Raw genomic sequence first — 20,252 nt, forward strand, 5'->3', positions numbered from 1 at the left:
TTTACCTCGTCTCTACGCATTGCCTCTCTTTATCTGATTCCCCGTTGTTGTTGGTTTTTTTCCCCGCACATCCTTTAGTAGTATAAAGATTTCTTTCATTAATACCAAGATCCATTATGTTAGGACCCCAATCTTTCAATGACAGTTTCCCCTATCGTATAACCAGGCGTAGAATAATCAATCTGGTATTGAGGAGGTTATTTGATATACCTTCCAACAGTGATGAAAAACCACTGTGGTGTGGTTTGAGTCATATTTCAGAGTTATGATTCTGCAGTATTCCTTTTGGGGTATACTTACATTTTGTAATGGGTACTTATTTTCCATAGTTGAGTAATCCATGAGACCAATTTGATTTTGCTGTAGTAACAAAGGTTATTAGATTTTACTCGCTTCCCATACAAGAGTAATTTGTGGAACCATTTCCACATCACAAGAGTGCTTATGAAGACATAAAAGAATGCTATGCCCTACTTTCATTAGGACTGCAACAATTCTGACATTTTAGATACCAAGTAGTACAGTTTATCAGATGAGAATCAAGCAATCAAAACTGTGTTCAATATACTCATCTTTACTGCCAACTATTGGAAACAGCCTCATTCTGTTTGTGTAGATATCCTGATTTCAGTAAAACCCAATCTCAGCTGTGTATAATTGTGAAGATCATGTCACATGATTTTACATTTCCAATCTTCTGTAAACAGCAATTTTAGTTGAACACATGAGCAAAGTTGGAGGACAAGCAGACAATCAATTAAAAAGTTGATATGACTTAATTTTCTGTGCAGTCATCACTAGATAAGGAGACTTCTTTAGTTCATGACATTATGTATGAACTACAATAATATCAAATAATTGTCAGTGCTTATTGACATTGATGAAGGACAGTTTGTATCAAAATCAGTAGCAATATAATCAACTCAACATATTAACCCGTTGAGGATGAGTACCGAGTATACTTGGGCAGGTGTCTATGGGAAATGTGTATTGTAGCAAAATCAATCCGTCCTCAATGGGTTGAAGACTTGATTAATTTTAAAATGACATACTCATATCGTGTAAAAAGGGTCAGTGATTTCCTTTAGCTTCCAACCTGATACTGTCTAATTTCAATGTTACTGCAAGCAGGTCTGTTACATTGTAATTGGTCACCATGGAATAAGGCACCTGTTCATTGTATATCCCTTTTACCACCTGATTTAGATTAATTAAGTGTATACAGGTGTTTCATTTGATGGCACCTTTGAAATGTAAAGACTTTGCGAAATGGTACAAAGACCTTTGAAAAGCAGCATGCTGTGAAGGAACTTGAGCACCATGTCATTTTGATTGGTTGCTGTAGATAGTTACAGCTAATTTTTGTTATTACAGTGTGTGAGGACTCACCTGCTTTATGTAGGTCTTCTACTTTGGGACAATGAGATATTGCCATGATATGACTGCTAATTTTCTTAAAGTTTCACTTTCATAGCATGCCACATTTGAGCATATAGCAATGAACCAGCAATCCAAAGTCTGTCCTATTTGAACACTCATCCTTCATCAACTATTAATCTTTCACTGAGGAAAAAAAAGAGCATACTAGTATTACAATCTTTTAAGAAGCTTATGTGATAGTGCTAAAAGATTTAGGTGAAGTTTGTGTCTAGTGTTATTCTGACTGAGTGCAATGTCTCTTTTTCATTAATATTCACAAAGGAGACTCTAATTAGCAACAATTTTGGATTAACAACCTCCCCCCCCCCCAAAAAAAAGAAGAAAATGAAAAGAATCATAATTTCATGAAGGAGCTCATGAAGAGCATACTAATATTAAAATCTTTTAAGGAGCTTATGTGATAGTGCTAAAAGATTTAGGTGAAGTTTGTTGTCTAGTGTTATTCTGACTGACTGCAATGTCTTTTTTTCATTAATATTCACAAAGGAGACATTAATTAGCAACAATTTTGGATTAACAAACCCCCCCCCCCAAAAAAAAAAAAAAAAAAAAAAAAAAGAAAAAGAAAATGAAAAGAATCATAATTTCATGAAGGAGCACATGGAGAGAATGTAATGCCCTTGACAGACAATGTGTCATATTCCTCTGTACAGCAGACATGTGTGAGATTCTGCTGTAATGTTGGGTTAGAGTTAAGTACTGAATGAAAATGTGAATTACTTGGGTCATAGATTATACATTGTAAAGCCTGCCCCATTTGGCAGATCCATAAGCAAAGTGCTTAGCATTACTGACAATATTTGTTTATTCTCATTTTTTGTTTTTATTTAGACTCGCTCATACCAACTCTTTTCAATTCAGTTCAATTTCTTGTCCATGTTATATCAATACAACTGTAGTTGCTATAGTAGTACAACTGAAAAGTATGTTACAGCTGCCTTGGAATACATTACTTAATTTTGAGCTTGAAAATAATTGATTAATTCTGATTTTAAGATTATGTCTTGCCATTAAAGTGACAAGCACCGCAGTCAGTTAAAAAAAAAAACAAACAAACAAAAATATGTACAGTCCTAGTCCATCAGACAAGGTCAGGTCTTCACAAACAAGGCATTACCAAATGTGAAGTCTTTTTTTTTTTTTTTTTTTCTGGGTTACCTTTTTTTTTTTTTTTGCCATAGACACAGGAAATATGTCCTTGGTTGTGAAATGACACTGGTAGCCCCATCTAGCCCCATCACTTCTCGGCCTTTTGGCGAAGATCATGTGTAGTATCATGTGTAGTACCTGCCACTGTGTAGTGTTGTATGGTAGAGTAAGCAGTTGGTCCTGTGCCTGTGCAGTGGACACAGTTTGCTTTGAGTAGATTAAATTTCGTGTGTGTCCATGAAAGACAAGAACCCAGGATCGCCCATTTCCTTGATGACCTAGGAAGAGTTGTCGTAAAGGTGTAAAAGAAAGGAGAAAGGGGTAAGCTAGAAACAAGGAAATGAGTGAAAGAGGAAAATAGAGGGTAAAAGCAGAGGACAAAAAGGAATGAGGTAGAAAGAGGGAGAAACAAAAGGGTGATTTAGAGAAAAGTAAAGAGGAGTTAGATATATGAATGAGGTAAAATAGGAGAAAAGGGATTAAACGGAGGAAAGGAAAGTGTATGAGGAACAAGTGGGTGACACAGTGAGGAAAAATTCATCAGCTTAGAGATGAGACTGAAGAGGGTAGAGGAGGATAAAACGGGTAAAACAACAGGTAGAAGGCAGTAAACTTGCAAATTGATGGGAATCAAATCATAGGTGAAAGAGAATTGGGATAAGCGAAATGCAGAATGCAGAGAGTCTCTCAAACAAGAAATTTGAGAACTGGAAAATTGGAGAATTTCTGTCACAGGAACCTGTGTATATATGAGGGTGTGAGATATGCAGGGAGAGATACTAGACTTGATTATTTCCATGCAAAAGGATTTTCTGGCTGGTCTTGGATAGAAAAAAAAAATCCAGCTTTTCACACGATATTTCATGTGCAGTACAAAGTGCTTCTGTTTAATGGCAATGATAAACTTATGACTTACTGTATGATTACAACTCTTTCTTGATGGGCCAACTTCAGTGAACTTTGTGTATTTATAATTTTGCAGATGAGAGTAGTGCTTTGCAATACTTGATACCTTCCCAAAGTCAACTGTTCCTTCTTGAGCACAAATCACACAGATTTCTGCACTGCAAAATGTTTCATGTGTACAGCCTTATTGTATGTTAGTGTTTGTGATTTTGTAGGGCATAGAATGAGGAGCACATCGTGAGTAATTGTACAGATTTTATTTCTTACATGCCAAGAATCAACTTAAAGTGTACCAATACCCTGAATATTATGTTTGCTACACCTGAGGCATGCCCTCTCCAAGATATTAAAATATTTTGTCACTGTGAGTTTTTTCTTTTATTCGGGTTTTAATGTAAGTTTTGAAGGCTATACAAAAACCAAAACGACTTGAAATAGACTTGTCAATCAACCGCTTCTTTCAATTGAACGATCGCGCTATCGATATATTTTCCAAATACGTCTTGAACAATAGTGATATATGCAGTGCCTGCGCATTATTAACTAACTGATCAACATTATGACGTCTTGATATATTCATAAAAACATACAGGTATAGCTAGAACGTGCATATATGTACATCAGTACCAGCACTTACGGAGCAGAACTTCAATGCATGGAGCACATGTGCCAAATTGTAATAGAGTTGAATTTCATGGGCTATCACAGGTGAATTATGGATGTTTTTTTTTTTTTTTTTTGTATTCTAGCTGTACACAAATTTGATTTCCAGGGTATTGGTACACTGTAACCCATCCGTATGAGATTCACTGAATCCCTGTAAAGTTTCCATGTGACAAGCCAGGTTAAGACGGCCAAGGATTAACAAGTCCTGAAGTCAATGTAGTCGGTTGCAGAAGCAATAGAGGATTCCATATCCTGTTCGCTCTTCATCGCTGACCCCGGTGTGATAGGAATGTCACACGTCCGGTAAGAAGTGCCCCTGTCATCTTACCAAGGGGAATCTGGATCAGACGGCAGGACGTGTCTCTCTCCGAGGCCTGTCACAAATCGCGGAATATCTGACGAGCATTTCCTCTCTGCCCCGGCAAAGTCGTGACTCCTAGCCACCAAAAAATCTCCAATCAGGACGGTAACCACATTGCCGAACGTCCTGCGGCCTGATCCCCGGCAAATAAACAAACCAAAAAAACAAAACAAAAATAGGGGATATTTACGGAGAGGGACATGTGCTCTTTTCTCTCGTGCATCGAAAAATTTTCGGAATGAGATGAAGAATCTATTTTCGGGGTCTGTGAAGTCTATCATCCTTATCTCTTGCCAGCACTCTCTTGTCTCGCTGTCTGAAATTGAGGGTTTCCTGCATGATCAGAGTTCCTGTCATATTGTCGGTCCAGAAAGGCTCAGGTTCTTTCGAAAACTATCTTTAAAAAGAGCCCAGGATCAGTTAGGTCTTTTATCTGGGGTTGGACGTATGCTTCGGTATAAGGATAGAAGTTGGCGTAGTTTATTTTATTTGTATGAATTTTCTGATGTGGGAAGAAGACATTTCAGTTCCTGCTAAACCCATTATATTTGACGTCTTTGCACAGTAATGTGCATGCTGTAGGCTTTCCTTTAAATTCAATAATTAGTCCAAAAGTTATAATATCTGTTCATGGGGATATAGCATATTGCAGCAATTTGATATTTTTAGTCATTTGTACATTATCAATAGAAAATTGTGAGGTAGTGACATCATCATCTCACTCATTTTCAAACTCATATGAACTGTTCAACAACTGTTTTATAAAAATTAGCAATGCTGCACTATTCCATAACTTCCCTGATTTTTATCTGATTTTGATCAAATTTTCACTGTTTTGCTTATAAAGTTCTACTCTTCCTTTTCACATTAATTTTAAGTGGTCTGAAATTTCCTTTCAAGATTGACCCACCACAGTGCCTTTGAAAGAAGAAGGATGATTATTGTCATTTAATACAAATTGGCAAATTTGCTATTTTTAACTCACCTGAGCCAAAGCTCAAGTGAGCTATTGCGATCGCCCTTCGTCCGGCGTCCGTCGTCCGTCGTCCGTCGTGCGTAAACTTTTTACATTTTCATCTTCTTCTTGAAAACCCCAAGACCGATTTTCATCAAACTTAGCAGGTAGCATCCCTAGGGGGTTAGGAACTCAATTTGTTAAAATGGGCACCATGCCCCACCCAGGGGGCCCCCAGGGGGGCCCAAACCCCCCAAAATTAAGGAATCTGCAAAAATCTTCTTCTCTAGAACCAGAAGTGAGAGAGCTAAGTTAATACTATGAGTTAGTACATTGATGACTGTAGTTTCAAGTTTGTTCATGGCAGAATCAGGGGTGCCCCCCTTGGGTCCCAGGGGAGGGGGTGGGGAGGGGTCCTCAAGGGGCCTAAATTGTACATTTTCATCTTCTTCTTTAGAACCCCATGACCCATTTTCACCAAACTTGGCAGGTAGCATCCCTTGGGGTTTAGGAACTCAATTTGTTAAAATGGGCACCATGCCCCACCCAGGGGGCCCCCAGGGGGGCCCCAACCCCCCAAAATGAAGGAATCTTTAAAAATCTTCTCTAGAATCAGAAGTTAAAGAGCTAAGATAATACTATGAGTGAGTACATTAATGACTGTAGTTTCAAGTTTGTTCATAGCAGATCCAGGGGTGCCCCTCTTGGGGATGGGAGGGATGGGGGAAGGTCCAAATGGGGGCCTGAATTGTACATTTTCATCTTCTTCCAGAAAATCTCATGATGGGTTTTCGTCAAACTTGGCAGGTAGCATCCCTAGGGGGTCAGGATCTCAATTTATCAAAATGGGCACCATGCCCCACCCAGAGGGCCCCAGGGGGCCCTAATCCCCCCAAATTAAGGAATCTTAAAAAATTTGGGCCCATATTGTACATTTTCATCTTCTACTTGAGAATGCCTGGTCAAATTTTAGTAGAGCTGTGAATAGTTTAGATTAGTGACTGCGTAAAAGGTGAACATGCGATACTCAGGTGAGCGCTAGACCCGTGGGTCTCTTGTATAGATTAACTGTTTGGTGTTTTCTGGTATGGATATGTCGTATTTATAAGGGATTCAAGGTATTTCTGAGCTAATGCGAGACATCCTTCATGTAATTTTGAGTCTCCTTGGAATGACTGAGCTCCTGTAACATCTCACCACCATAAAATGTGATGAAGCTTGCAAATTGGCAACAATGCATTTCGTGTTCGAACCTGACAGGACTTAATGAGCAGTGTAGGAAGGTCATCTGCTTGGTTGATTTTCTGCCTCATTAGGGGAAAGAAATTGGTTGATTGGTTGATTGATTCGGGGGGATTGGGGAATTTCCCAAATAGATGAACGTGTCGTCCACTCGAGTTGGCTGTCAATTGGCGTAGTGGCAGTATCTTCCCCGCAGCGCTTCTTCATCCCGATGACAGCCTAGGAGTTTGTTAGGTGTGACTACAAGGCTTCCTCTACTGCCTGCTAGAATAGCTATTTCCATAGCACTTACTCTGCCAGTGGGGTTAGGTTTTTTGCTGATATTTGTTTGTTTGTTTATTTGTTTGTCTGTCTGCCTTTTTGTCTGTCTGCCTGTTCAAAAGTTATGAATGGATTACACACATACACACTTGCATAACTGGTATTTATGGATCACATTCTCATCACTAGCTACAAGTAAACTGCTTGCCCATCACCACCAACAGTAATACAAGCCCTGTAACCAAAAAGAAAAAAATAAATAAAATTATCATTGACACTGTTAAAATATGTACACCTGAAGATCCCGAAAAATGTGCTGAGTGTTCCCTAGAGGGGAATAAAACCTAAATATACATGTGGATTGAGTGAATGCAGCAATATTATAACAATACATCAGTGAAAATTGGAGGAAAATGTGACAGTTTGTTGAAAGGGTCAGAATTTTTAAAGTTTCGGTGCCACCATTGCTGGATGAGAAGACTACAAACTTTTGTGACCTCATGTGTGAAAAATTATATAAAGAAAATGTCAAGAAAATTCAATATATTTTCACTTTTCTAGCATAATGAAAGAGCACTTGATGTCACTCTTTTGTACCCCTTTCATAAACTCAATAATGCGGATAATGTCCGCATCATTTGGTCGTAAAATCGGAGCGGGGGAAGAATTATCCGCCTTTTTTCGACCCTTGTATTATCCGCATAATAGCAGCATCGGGACCAGATTTGGAGTTTGTGAACGCAAACCCAAATAATGCGGATAATTGCCGGGGTGCGGTCAAAACGTTACCTGTCTTTCCCGCAGGAGGGACGTGTGCAGTCACCATGACGATTATCTGCCTTTTTCAGGACGGGCGCTCGTAAAAATAATGCGGATAATTTTCAGAGTTTGTGAACGCATTTTTTATTGAAATGTCTGCATAATTCTTAGGCGGATAATTGGAGGATGAGTTTATGAAAGGGGTATTAGAAAGCAGGGGGAATGATATTACCCATATATGTCAGTAACGAGTGGAGGGAATGTGTACTTTTCATACAGAGTTCACATTTTACAAAATGTTTTTGTTGTGTGTGTCTGCAATGCATGAGTAGCTGCAAAAATGTGATCAGTAAAGGCAAATTAAGAGGATGTAAATCATGGCCGGTGGAAGGGGGGGGGGGATGCACCATACAAAGGAATGCATAAGGTGTCATCACTTTGGGCAACCTACTTTTTTTAACCCGGAAGTACGTAAGTGGCCCTGAAAATAAATAGATAGAGATCTTGAAGTGTGAGTTTTTTTGTTTTTGTTTTTTTGCTTGTCAGCTGAAGAAACCCGGAAGTGGAAGGAGAAAGATGAGCTGAAGACCTTTTTTTTTTCTTTTTTTTTTTGCTTGTTAGCTCATGTAACCTGGAAGTACCCCCCCCCCCCCCCCCCCGCACTTTTGAAAATGCTCCACCGGCCCTGTAAATAACAATGATATTCTAAAAAAATCTGTTGATTATTTTTTTTCATACCTTTTGTGAAAGTGAAAAAAAGCGATGCCTGTTTTTACTGAATTCAGCCAATTTTCTGTAGCTTCAGATGTACAAATAGTAACAGTGTTGAGAATATTGTTGTCACAGGATTTAAGTATTACTTTCGGTGGTAATGAGCACGAAATTTTGTACATAGGGAATGTCACACTGATTATAAGGGATAGGGTAGAATGGTGATGTGGTTTTTTCTAGCATAATGAAAGAGCACTTGATGTCACTCTTTTAGATAGCAGGGGGAATGATATTACCCATATATGTCAGTAACGAGTGGAGGGAATGTGTACTTTTCATACAGAGTTCACATTTTACAAAGAAATGTTTTTGTTGTGTGTGTCTGTAATGCATGAGTAGCTGCAAAAATGTGATCAGTAAAGGCAAATGGAGAGGATGTAAATCATCCAGTTGGCAAAGGGTCTGGAAACCAGACTAAGATCGGCGGCCTCCAAATAATAGTATTTGTTTACAAGCAGAGCGCCACTACGACAAAATATTGAAAGGTTTGAATTAAAAGCCTGGGCCGAGCCCAGCACCGTAAACAGACAGAATTGCAGGGCTCGGCCCCGCAATTGCGGCCGGGCTCAGCCGCGGATCGGCCGTGGATCGGCCCAGCCCTGTACTGTAAACGGGGTCTTTGTTCCATTTCTTTTTAAAGCTGTGCAGTTGTTGTTAAGTTGGATCCAGTGTGTAAAAGTATTAATCAGCAATACACATGACCACTGCTACCAATTTTATGATTTTGAAAGGGAACTTTTTTTGAATCCTGCACATATTTTTATGGACAGTTCTTATGTGTTTGTTCAATCTAGCTTTCTCTCTAGCATATGTCTCGTGGCTTGACACATGTCTTTATTTATAAGTTGTGGGTTTGAGGTCAAGTAGAGGTACCATCAAGTTTATTATTTTTTACTCCGACAGTGCTGGCTGTCTTCCTCGAGTAAAAGGGGAATACCCAAACTTAAAGGACAAGTCCACCTTCATACAAACATGTTGATTGAGTGAGGGCAACAATAATAGTAGAACACATCAGTGAAAGTTTGGGGAAAATCTGACAATCTGTTCAAAAGTTATGAATTTTTAAAGTATCTGTGCAATCACTGCTGGAGGAGAAGACTACTACAGTGCATGATATCACATGCGTACAACAATACAAGGAAAATAAAAAGAGAATTTCACAAAACTTGACTTTTTGAATGAAGTGCACATTTCTTCGACATGTTACTGACTTATGTTCGGGGTAATATTATTTTCCCTGACTTCTGAAAGAGAGAAGTCGAGTGTTCTTTTATTATGTGAGAAAAGTGAGAATATCTTGAATTTTCTTTATACTTTCTTTATACAGTTGTACTCATATGACATCACAAGCTATAGTAGTCTTCTCATCCAGCCGTGACTGAGCAGAAACTTCAAAAATTCATAACTTTTGAACGGATTGTCCGATTTTCTTCAAACTGTCATTGATGTGTTCTACTAATATTGCTGCATTCACTCAACCCACATGTCTATGAAGGTGAACTTATCCTTTAAGCTCTTAGCTTTGTCTTAAGTGCTTGGTGCATCATATACAACTAACATTCAGTTAATTGGAAAGGACATTGGCAATATATACTTTCACTCTGAATAAAAATGAAATGCTGTGAAAAAAGAAAAAGTTCTGAGTGCATTAATGAATGTACTACTGGTCCGAGCGTGTGTTTTGCTTCTTACAGCTGGAATCTAGTGTGGGTCACGTTCCTGGCTGCTTTGTCTGACAAAATGTCAAGGGAGCACTGGAGATGAGATGGAGAGGAACAGACATTCATCAATACAGCTTGGTCTGTCACCAACCTCTGATGACTGGCCGTAAACAATGGGTTAATGTTTTACCCTCATGTTTCACACATTTGTTGGACCATTATCAATACTGTATCGAGAAAAGTACTTTGATCATGATGGAATTTGTCTGGGGACACTTGGCTGTATATGTGATCTATCTTCTTAAGTTATGTTTTGTCCTTCTGTAAGCTGAGCAAGCAAATATTAGTTTTGTAGCTGGTGTGGCTGGTCAGTATCTATGTTAAATCACATCAAAACGCTCAGCGAGTCTTGCTGAGCAATGTTATTAAAGTGTTATCATGCCATCCCTTCTAGTAATGGGCAAGAGCACTCTGTCCCTTCGATAGGACATAAATGGAGGTCCCGTGTGTGAGAAAGTCACAGAACCCCCACATGCCCCGCCTTAGTCATTCATCCCAAAAGAGCAGGGTGCAACACACAGTGAATTAGTCCATCTCAAACACATGCAGGAAAATGCACCAGACCAGTCGATTAGTATGAGTACGATAATATAACCACATGGCGGTCTGTACTCGTAACTGTAAAAAGCATGAGTCAAAATGTGTGATTGTTCAGAAAGCTCTCTGCCACCATCACTGTGTATGAGTTTGTCATTCTGAGTCCTGCATTATATTAACCCTTTTGTTATCATCATAGGCAACTGTTTCACAGTTTCAATAGCGATCCGACACATTAATCCTCCAAGGGATAATTTATTTATTTTTATTTTTTTAATGAAAGGCATCAGTGTATTGAAAATCTTTACCAGTTTCACCATAGTTTTTAAAGCAACATCTCTGGAAGCAAATCAGTTTAAAGCTGTTAAATGTCTTCCAAAATACTGTAAAGTTTCAGCCACTTTGACCATTTTAATCATTTATACACTAAGTTTTTTATTTCAGCAATATAGTTTTGTTGCGTTTTCTCCATGTTTATGAATCATTTCTTGCTGTACAAACCTGCTATGATGATGTATCTAATATGCTGTCATCTTATCACACAGATTAGAAACTGTTATTGAAGTGAAATGAACAAAATGAAATCAGATTACATCAATATAGTTATCCTACATTCGTAAATAGTGGATAATTATTCAGACAGCTACATCACCTGTGGGCAACAACTGTTACATGCGGTGAACAGAGTTGATATTAGCCATTGTAAACTTTCTTCTTGTCTGATCCACACAGTTGCCAAACAAATTTCAGAGAGGGAACAATATATAGCAACAGAGAAATCTTTGCATGAAAAGTGAGGAGTAATAAAAAGGGGAATGTTCCCCCCTTGTTTGATTAGGACCATGCTTAATTAGGACTGCGCGCATCACATTTAGAGAGTGACTAATTCGTCAGACGCGGTGGATCGTTGTCGTTACCTGGCAACGACTGCTTGCCACTTAACGGGCTTTGCGCGCACATCCTGTATGAGCCAAGTTAGATCTAGACAAAGGAACAAAAGAAGTTTTCAAACGGGTTAAAAAATTAGGAATCCACTTTGGACTGAACGAGCTATCAAGTGTCTTGTATGTGGGGGGGGGGGGGGGGGGAGGGGGAGGGGATAGGTCTTGTTCTGCTTTGCTTTTGAGAACAGTTGTGACATGTTATGATAGTACTGTGATAATCTTGCAGACATTGAAGCTTAGAAAACATAAAAAAGGTACACCTGTAGTTGACCAAAAAAAAAAAAAACATGTAAGAATTAAACTTCCTGCAGTTGAAAGTTTTAGAGCTAAACTTTCCTTTGTTAATTTCAAAGTCTGAGGCTTTAATATTAAAATCTTCTATGTCATGATGAAGCTAGAAATTGTGGTGTTTAGAACTGAGAGAGGCTGCAGGTTTGATTTCTGGACAAGCTTGTAACATTTTTCAGTGATAAAATGTCCAATCCACAGCATTTAAAATCCCATAAAAGCTTCAAAGGCAAGTTTTCTCAAAACTGTATTGTCTGGTGGCTGGCCCTCTTACAACTTGTTATTTCTGTGATAGAATTTTGGGAATGATGTAAACAAATGAATGCAAATTATACACCATTAGAAATTTGAGTGTCTGGAAGAAATTCAATTCTCTGAAATTAATGAGTGGCAATGTAATCAGGTTCCCATGGCGACCCATGGTGATGGGTGAGAATTACTCTTAGCAGTGACTCTTGTACAGGGCTCTTCCCTGCCTCTGTGAAGCTAAGCAATCGTGATCTGAATCGTGGAATAATCGTGGTGATCATATCTGATCTTATCCAATTTTGTCAGATCTTGAGGGCAGTCGTGGCAATCGTGATGATGGTGCACATCAATCTTTGAACCGTCCAACACTTTTCTATGATCATCATGATTGTGATGACTAAAATCAAGATCTGTTCCAATCGCTGTGATTACTCCAAAGTTCAGACGACGATTTCAACAGTGGCACACAGGTTGTGATAGACATAAATGAAAATTCCACGATCAACTACCAGTGGCCAGTCATGGCCTGCATAGCAGATTGCAAGACGCTGGGAACCCAACATTAGGAGTCTTTCTTTAAGGTCAGCAATGAGTCTTCCTGTGTTTTCTGGTCTGATGTACTATACAGTATGTCAAAAAAAAAAAGAGATTACTATTGGGTTTCCGCATTGACAACTTTGAATATCATGAAACTGTCTGAATGTTACTACAGGGTCTAAAAAAATAACATCTTACCTATATTTTGGCGAAAACTCCATTCAATTTGGTTAAGTAGTTACAGAGAAATTTGGATCATTGTAAAGCATGTCATGGGTCCATTGCTTCCAAGTTTAGCCTTTGGATGCTCTGTCTTCGAACTGAATATTAATGTCTGAACACAATAGAGGGAACTTGGAAGGAAAGGATTCCTTACATGCTCTACAAAAATTCTAATTTCTCTTTGACCACTGAAGCAATCGGATGGGGTTTTCTGTAAGATGTGGGCAATAAGTTATACTGTAGTTTCATACCCTGAAATTGTACTCAGATTGATTTCCTATTTTTAAAGTTATCGTTTCAGAAGGTCTCGTAATTTTTTATTTTTTATTTATTTTTTTTTTTTGGGGGGGGACATGAGGTAGAGGGGGCTCCCTATGTGATTTTTCTTTTCTGTTTTTCCTGATGATTATGCATCGATATTGCCTGCTAGAGCTTAATGTCACCTGGGGCATATGAGTGTAATATTTGACCGATTCATCCCATTGAGGCAGGTAATCGTGACTGTCATCACTTTTCTCGCTACAACCACAGTGACCTGGTGTGTCATCTTCATAACCCTGGATGTGACTGTTGAAGAGACCTAATACCACTGATCCTGGTGTCTGACATGCACCTGTCTTCATGCATCCATCTGCCCTTATAGTGTCCACCGAAAAAAAAAAAAAAGATCCCCCTCAAGGACAAAAAAAAAGACTGTTGGTAGATCCATCGTTCTCATCAACCCTTTGGTCAGTCTTGCAATTTTGTCTTTGTGGCCTGTCAATTACCCACTTTGTGCAGGTCACTTATGTAGCATGGACATGGGGAAACCTCCATAGATTGTGCTGGGTTGTCTGCTCTTTCTCCATTGTTTGTGTAAATGGATGTGAAATAAAGTGCAAACGTAGGATAAAAGTAGGGTGAATGTCATAAGGTAGACTGTTATAGCATGAATATGTGAGAACCTCCAGAGGCTTAAAAGGGTTTCCCTTTCTCTGTTGTTAGGGAGCTTTAGATGTGCAATGCGAATGTTTAAGACAACGATTGCATTGGCGGTTCTCCTCTTTTCTTGCATCGTGTTGAAAAGTACAATGTAGCTAGATGGATTATGTGAGGACGCAGCCTATACAAAGTAAAATGGTGCCCCCATATGATCATTGCATCAAGTAACTCTCTGCATTGTGAATTGAGAGGGTGCAAAAATGGTCCAGAACAGACCGTGCAAACTCAGATGATGTGAGGTTGATTTTTACTTTACGCAAATTTGCGCATGCGCAAAACATTTTCTTTTTTCCCTCTGAACGTCCATGCCAAGAATATCTAAAGCTCCCTATTAGAATAAATAGATCACATCTTTACAAATCAGACAAGTGTGCGTGTGTATAAATGGCTTACGTCATACCTCACATTTTAATAAGGAATGTTGCCCTACATTTTGTGCTTGATGATCGCCCGAGTCTGAGACTTACAAGAGGTATGTTCAGAAGGATTGCAGTATCAGTGGGGCGATGGCCAAGTTTTGCAGAAATTTTGCCGTGTAATGATGGTGTTAAAGGAGACTGCCCTGCTAAGGAGGTTTTAGCTTTAGAAACATATGCCAATGAAATATCTATAGCATGGGTGTGAGCTTTGTGAAGAGAAAACCAAGAAATGATTAATGACATTTATTCATCAGTAACATTTCATTGAGTGCTTAGATTACGTCCATTTAAATGATACGTGCATGGGTCTAAATTATTAGGCCCACGATATTGATAGCATCAGTGGCATGCATGCACGTACAGTAGGTATAGACTTGCTATATGATCATGCATGCACATGAGGAGGGTGTGACTGTGTTCATGGAGGTGCTGACAATAATTTGCTCTATATTACATCAGTTACATCATGTGTAGCTACAGAGCATCAACTTGGCAGAAAATCACACTAATGTTGTCTATCAAAAATCCATAAAAAATCGTGGATCACTACCAGAAGTGAATCATCTGTTCCTTGTGTCATTATCAACTTTCCCTGCAAGTTTCATTCAAATCCATTCACAACTTCTTGAGTTATTTTGCAAACAGACAAACCAATGGAGATGATCACATACCCTCCTCCAGTATACCCTTGGGTAATATCTTGTATCATTTTCAGTGGGCACAGTAATTTTGCAAAGTATCCTTTTAGATGATAGTGGACAATGCAGGTGATTGACTTGTAACTTCTGTTAGGTCAGCAGAGTTAAGCCAGTGATGAATTGATATTCATGCCACTATCATGCTTCTCATGCATTTATAAAAACCTGCTCTTCATTATTAACTGTGGCCTATGGGGATGTAGTAGCTTTCTATTCATTTTCTGTGGTCCATGAGGGTCCAATAGCTTTCCACTGGCATGTCCAACTGATTTTCAACATTAAGAGCAAACCTTCTTTCAGTTATGCATCGTCGGGATAAAGCGGGGCCCTTTTTTTTGGGGGGGGGGGGAGGGGGCATTGTTAGGTATGTTGGAGGATGAATTCATGGCAAGGTGTGTAAAATTATGATGATGATGATGATGATGATGATGATGATGATGATGATGATGATGATGATTCACAGCATTGGTATGATACCACATATCTGTTTAAGAACATTCAAGGATGCAGACAAGTCTTGCATTTGATCCCTTCCTCGGCGACTTTTCAGCTAACTGTCTCCTTCTGTGTTGAAACAATGCAGATGCAGTTCGTGCGCCATCATGTTCTCTTATGTCATTTGATGGGAGGAAAATTGAATCAATAGTGGTGGAGAGGTTTTGCCCCTGAGGAGTGTGAAGTGACACATATCCTGTGTGAGTGATGAGGAAAAGGAAAGAGTGTGGGGTGGGGGGAAGATAGTGGATGAGTTTTTCTCTGTCTGTACAACACAGTTAAGTGTTGATTTTGAAGGCCAAAAAATAGTATGAATACCAGTTTTACACTTTGAGTTCAGCCCCGCAGATGTTTTCATTTTTTAACTAACTGTATCTGTGGGACAAATCTTTCTATCTCAGTGGCTTCTAGCAGCATTTCTTTTTACCAATTTTTTTTTCACTCCTTCTTGATTTTTCAGCAAAGCCTCAGTAGAGCTCAGGTCATGCGCATACCGCAGACGCCGTTTCGCTGGAAATTCCACTTTCCCTGGCGTTTCTACGTGGAATTCCGCAAAGTCGTGAGCCCCTGCCATGTAGTGGTCGGAGTGAACGGCCGCAGCAAGAATAAGAACAAGGATAGAGAGATAGAGAAGGCAGGAAACTTTGCTCGGTGATCGAAACACTTGGGTGCCAGTCACATCAATGCCTTGCTTACCAGGGCTGCATGATCATTAGGGCTGTTTGAGGTGTGCTTTAAACGTTGCCAATTTGATAAGGGAGAATGAGTACTGACTTTGCTTTTTTTTAAATATATAAAACATACCTTCATGATTTTGGAGACATGAATATACATAAATTGGTTGATGCACAATGTAGGTATTTTATGAAATATTTTTAGAACGGTAAGATCCGGTCAGTATGGCTAAATCAGGATTTTGCCATTTAAAACGTATCCAATAAACCAACATGTTTTTGAACAAGTGAATATTTTGACTTTGAATGTAAGCTGCGCCCGGGTAGTGACGATGAAAATTCAAAACTGCAGCAGCTCCAGGTTGAAGACATAAAAGCCAATAAAGAAAGGTTTTATTTTGCGGTTACTACCTGCTGGGTCTTCTTTTTATTTAGCTTCTCATAGTCAGAATTGCACGCCTTTTGTCATTAAAAACCCATAGGGGAAATGTGTTCTATTGTGAAGTATATAACTCTAAATCCTCATTGGCAAAGCAATCATGATATGACTAAAAGAATGGGCTTTTTTTTTATTCAGGCCTTGCCCAATCTTTTATTGTAAATCCTTGAAGGTGGAACAAAGACTCTGACTGAAAGAAACATATTTTTCAGAGGGGTGAAGGTTCAGGTGTGAGTTTCTTCAATTTGTCTCCCTCTACAAATTAAATTTGTTAAAATTACAACTGCTGATGTGTAAATTAAGAAACATGTCGGAAAAAGGAACCAGTGGGACTCACACCTTAAAGACACTGAACTCGCAATTTACTGTTGGCTTCATGTAACATCAAGAATAACGAGCTACCAGATGCTTTATGTGATTAAAGTGTCTTTTAAAGAAATGCTTGGTTGGAGTAAAGTTTGTCTTTTAATTTTGTATTTCATGTCCTGCTGCAGGGCTTGAGTGATGACTGGCAGTCAGTGTTGTCTATGGTATGCATCTTGTGCATCGTGATATGATTTTTTTTTTTTTTTTTTTTTTTGCTCTATGTCATAATTTTTCTAAATAGCTGCTTTAAAAGAAAAATTGGCAAAGAACCCAAATATATATGCAAGGAATATTAACACAATGCAATCTTGATTTAGCCCAATTAATCAATATTTCTTTTGTTTGATTTTTATCTTTCAAACTTGCATCTTCCAAAATTCTGGTGCTGCGATGGATTCAATATGACATGCCTCCTCACTGAAAAGTTCCAGAGAATGGAAGAGAAAGAGGTCATATATAGAAAGGGGGAGAAGAAGAATGCTGTCAAGTTCTGAATTCATTATACATGTGGATTTCACTCATATGTTTTATCTCTCTGCAGAATTTTCCTTTCATATTCAAGCCTTGAGAAAACAAAATATGATTGTTATATTTATCTAAGTCTTTGATGAAGTTGTTTTTAGAAAAGGATCCTGGTGTGGGCAGGTTGTGCTGCTATCCACTGTCCAATTTCACTTGTTTTTCTTCAATATCATGTTTACAATCCTACCATGGACATCAATCGACGAGCACAGTATGGAAGTCTTCTCATCTGCAGTCCTGAAAATGGTCATAGTATATTGAAATCACGGGGATAAAGTTTGAAGGTTTCATGGTATTTCATTGTGTGGGACATTAGTTTCATCAGGAGACTCTGTACAATTTACAGAGACTTTCTGGTTGTAACTTAGTTACTTTTATCCTTGTATTTGGGGTTATTGCTTTAATGGCAGCTGCAGTTGTAGTAAGCATCAGTGGTGAATTCTTTAATGTGTTTGTTTCTTTGTTCTTTGTTTGTTTGTTTGTTTTAAGTCTCTACATTCATCAAAGAATTCTATACAACTGAGAACTACTGCAATTACCTTGGCAGAAACTGTAATGCATCTAACTGAATGGTTGTTAGTACGTTGTTGTTGTGGCAGCTCAAGTTATTTCCAGCTGTAGATGTCCCTCGAAGCTCATGCAAGGAATTGTAGGACCCAGGATGTTGTTAAAAGCCTTCAATTGATTATGAAGCCAGTATTTAGTATTCCACATGGCCCTGTTGGATCAGATAATATGTATTTTAGGGAAATACCATCAGAGACTGAGTACTTAGGATGCCAATCTTGAAGATATCCTTTCTCTGGTGTTCTTCCTAAACCATTTGAGGAAGATGTTTTCAGGGGCACTTCAATAGGTATCCCAAGTTTATGGGGATATTGTTGGTGGGGGAAATTGTTGGTGGTGCAATCGCTTCCGATGGGAATAAGAACTGAAATGGGACTGCCTTATCTTGTCATGTGCCCAGCTGTGGGAATAGTACCCAGTGGTTAAGATATATATGTGGTGGATCATCACGTTACCCATATAAAGTCAGAGATCGTAGAAGAGACAAAAATGTGTGTAAACTGACTTTGGGAAATATAAGCTTAAGTTTGCAGTTTTCTACTTTCCTTTAAAAAATATTTCGTTGTAATCAAGTACGGCTAATCACATATCAGTTTAAAGCTTATCATCTAGCAAATTCATACCTGACAAAACCAAACAAAAATTATTTTCCTGATATTATATGGCTTTTGTTGTAATGCATCACATATCAGCTTTTAGATATTTTACCCCTACAGTCGAGGAGCCCAAATTCAATCATGCCATCGAGCCATTGTAGGCATTATCTCAATGGGATGCTTGTCTCTTTTGTGAACGTTTAGTGCTGTGTACTTTCCGTAAATCATTCACTACTGTAAAATCACAAACTGTTGTAGCCTTCCCATCCAGTGATGATGATACATGCAGACTGTAGAAATTCATGATGAAGCTGGACATATCTGAGAAAATAGTAGGGGCCTATATTATCCTCTTGTATTGCCAGTAAATACAGGGCTGTTGGTAGGCTTGTGTGTGATGATTATCCTCTAATGTAGGGCAACTTCAGTGGAATCATTGAAACATCTTTAAAAACATATCTGTTTAGTTTTATAGAGTACTGTACTTCCTTTTCTTCTTCCTTTCCTTAAAGCCTTTAAAACCTGAAAGTGCCATGATCATCTTTTTTATGGATTGTTACGCTATAGAAGTATACAATATTATTATTAACTAAAAAACAGTGAACTGTCCACAAAACATCCATGCAGATATACTGAAACACTACAATTCATTTCACAGCTTCAGATTATGTGTATGTTATCAGAATCTGTATTATTCTGTAAGAAGATTAATGTATATGTGCAAAGTACATATCAGACCCGGGTAGGCCTAACTGAGTCATGAAATTAGAAGATCATGATAGATCACAACTCCAAATCATCGTATCATACAGTAGATAATATATATCGTTTGCATGATTTGCTTCTCTATCCCATTATCATTAGTTTGGTTTATTGCTGTAAATGATTCAAACGTTAACCTTTTCTGTGCTAGGGACTTTGAACAGTGTGTACAATGCTATGGGGTTTTCTCTGCCAATCAGTGCTCTAAGCATACAAAGGGTTTAATAAGAGTAATTTCATGCATAAATGTTTCCCCATGCCATATTTCCCATGCGGCAATGAGGTTTTGAAGTGAAATTTGTGATTGTCAGGAGATGCCTTGTGGATGCTGTGATTAGTATTCCTTCGAAAAGGGGGATTTTGAATTCTTGCCGTTGGAAAACAAGTTTGTGGATTTAGAAGGAAAGCGGTCCTCAATGGGATGTAAGCTTTCCTGTACAGGTCAGACAGAGTTATCATTTCTGTTACTGACTGCTCTAAGCTCAGTACTTATCTGCCTTCTTAGGAAAAATGAGATAAAGGTATAATGTCTGTAGAAAGGCTAGCAACTCAATCATTCAGAGTTGAATCATAAGATTTTGTTTAGTTGTTTTTTTGCTTTTTTTTTGGGGGGGGGGACAAATTTCCAAATGCTGTTGCTGGTAAGTTTTCAATCAAGGCGATGAAGTTTCAAATTCACCATCCTGTTTATTTATTGTAGAATATGAGAATGCTGTAGACAGGAT

General features: G+C 38.5%; 1 protein-coding gene across 1 annotated transcript in view; it reads left to right on the forward strand.

Annotated features, from left to right (window-relative positions):
* The window catches only part of LOC140242068 (pleckstrin homology domain-containing family A member 1-like), a 98,580-nt gene that overhangs the window by 53,586 nt on the left and 24,742 nt on the right, over positions 1-20,252 (forward strand). The gene's annotated exons all lie outside the window — the stretch shown is intronic.

Source organism: Diadema setosum, chromosome 18 (assembly GCF_964275005.1).
Source record: "Diadema setosum chromosome 18, eeDiaSeto1, whole genome shotgun sequence".
Classification (NCBI taxonomy): domain Eukaryota; kingdom Metazoa; phylum Echinodermata; class Echinoidea; order Diadematoida; family Diadematidae; genus Diadema; species Diadema setosum.